The sequence below is a fragment of the Cynoglossus semilaevis genome, chromosome 1 (assembly GCF_000523025.1).
Source record: "Cynoglossus semilaevis isolate Cse_v1.0 chromosome 1, Cse_v1.0, whole genome shotgun sequence".
Classification (NCBI taxonomy): Eukaryota; Metazoa; Chordata; class Actinopteri; order Pleuronectiformes; family Cynoglossidae; genus Cynoglossus; species Cynoglossus semilaevis.
Genome location: NC_024307.1, coordinates 4,323,601 through 4,326,320, shown reverse-complemented (window position 1 = coordinate 4,326,320; position 2,720 = coordinate 4,323,601).

The following is a 2,720-nucleotide window of genomic DNA, read 5'->3' as shown; positions in this document are numbered from 1 at the left end:
CAGTGGGCATTAGATGGCAGTATGGAGCCTGTGCAGGTGGCGCGAGCCGCTCATTGCGACCTGACGGAGAAAGGATGCTAACCTTTTGCACAGTCACCCTCTGCTTCGAAAAAAAAACTGGACAACAACCCGGTTGGTACACTCCACAAACACGGACCTGTGTTTCCTTGCATGGCCAAAAGGAGGCACACCTGGCCCGATGTGAATGCTTGAATATGTACCAAACTGGGACGTGAAAGACCATTTCCATTTATTAGAATAACAAATGGGTAGATGAAAGCCCAGCTGCTGCTACTGGGCTACTGAAAAGAAACAATAGTGGTTTGTTTTTTTCTTCTCTATTTCATATTTATTCTTTATTTCTTAATGTAAAGATGTGGGTTGTTTTGTTTTTTTTTAAATGTGCGACGTTGCAAAATAAGGTTTTGTTTTTACCGAAGGACATCAAACACGAACGAGACGGAATAATAATGTACATATTATACTGTTGTACATGTGGTTCTTAAAACCTGCTGATTCACTGCAGTCATTTATGACGAGATCATATTTTAACAGTTTACTTTTTCCTTTACAGAGAGGTGAAAGGTACCGTTCAGGACCAGGTTTTAAGACCTTTTTTAGAAAGTTCTGATCCTTTTAAAGTATTTCCTGAGACGTTTCTTAACGATTTGGTTTCATCTGAGAGGCACAAAAAATTTATATATTTTTAGTAAAAAAATATTCGGCAGTGTCTGTTACTGTATCGAGGAAGGTTTCAGGTTTCAGGTTTCAGGTTTCAGGTTTCAGGCCGGTCTTCGTGGTCTCCTGGTGTAGACCTCTCTCTGGCCTCTGTAGTTAGTCCTTGCCAGTTTTGTAGACCCAACACAGACCCAGTTCTGCCGCTCAAAGCTTGAGGTTTTAATCCTGGCCAACAGTTTGTACTGCAGTATCCTGACGACACCACGTTATACCTCCCAGGTTTTTATTTTGAGGATGGTGTTCTTTGGGTGAAACTTACCATCCAAATTTGGTTCATCTGATCAGAGCACCCGCTTCCAGTACGTCACCCCTCCTTCAGGTTGTCTTTAGAGGATCGTAGGACACATGGTCCCAGAGGACCAGGCCTCAGACCAGTACCAGGAAAAGAACCACGATCTGAGTTCTTTTATGGCGATTATATCGGAAGAATGTTAAAAATAAGTTGAAAATCTTAGAACATTCTTTACATTTTTTTGGAAACCCCTTTGGGGCTGGGGCCTCGTTCTTGAGCGGACGTCCGACGTCTGCCTCGGTTTATACTTTTGCTACAATTTGTTGGCTTTATGTTAAAAGTACATTCAATGTTGTGAAATATATGGAGCAGGGTGTAAATATGTGACCCTCCGACAGTATCGCCACGGTCCTTCCAGGGTCTGCAGACCCCCTGTTGAACAGCTCTGGTTCAGACATTTCTGTGCAAAAGCACCGGGGAAATACTTTAAACAGACGAATATTTTCTAAGAAAGGCAGAAATGTTGTCCTCAACTGTATGTTTATACATGTATGAGTGTGTGTGTGTGTGTGGGTGTGGACACTGACTGTGGCTCAGCCACCTTTATATGTTGAGAGACACTTTATAAACACAGTGAGTGTGTGTGTGTGTGTGTGTGTGTGGCCTGGCATGTGATGCTGCGGGACGTGGAACCTGCTGTTGAGAAACACTTTGCACATGATCTTTGTATTCCCACACGAAGGACACACTTTGACCTGGTTCACGTATTTCTACCCTCGTGTGGACCAGTGGTGGAAAAGAGAGAATTCAAATTTTAATTTTGTACAAATGAATAAATGATGCATATTGAATCTGACCTTTGACCCCTCCCGTGCCTCCTCAATGCACGCATGAAAGCAGTGGACGAGCTGGTGTAATAAAGTATTTATTAGCTCATCAGCATGAATTGAACAGATATATTTATACTTAATATTTGAGCAAAAAAAGCTTTTTTTTTTTTCTAGAAATACAGAAGCGATATAAATACATAATTGTCATTAAAGTATAAATGTTAAATATGAAACAAAGGGATTTGAAGCAGCTCACAGTCTTTGCGGATTAAAACACATACAGAATAAATATAACTGCACATTTAGCTCCTCCGAGCCTTTCCAGCTCCCGTGGTTTAACATCGACATCAAACATCACAAACGGCTACGACTGCGAAAGATCATCTCAGTAACGAGAACACGTCACAAAGCCACCCAGCTGCACTGTTATAAAACATTCACCAGGGGTCACTGCTGTGGCTCAACCCGGTCCTGGCTCTAGTCCAGCCCGGACTGAGACTCTGAGCTCTCGAACTCGCACCTCACCCCGCTGATGCTGTCCACGCTGGGCTGGCTGTTCACCTGCTGGTGGTGCGCGTGAGACAGCGGGAAGGTTTCCGAGCGGGACATCCGCCCTCTGCCGTTGGAGGAGCCGGAGGAGCAGTCGATCACCATCCTCATGAACTCCGGGGCCGTGAAGCGACGCAGCAGCCGCGTTCCCAGGCCGATGAAGCCCGGCGCGTGTCCGGGGATCTTCCCCGACTCCATCTCTCCTCTGGCGAACAGCAGTTTGTTGTGTCTGCCGCCGGGGCCGAGGCTTCCTCTCTTCTGCTGCGGCTCTCTCCTGGCCGCCGGGCCCGTGTCGTCGCTCTCTGCCGTCTGTGTCCTGTCGTTCTCCTCCAGCACTCTCACGGGCTGACTCTTGCTGTTTAGAAGAGGTT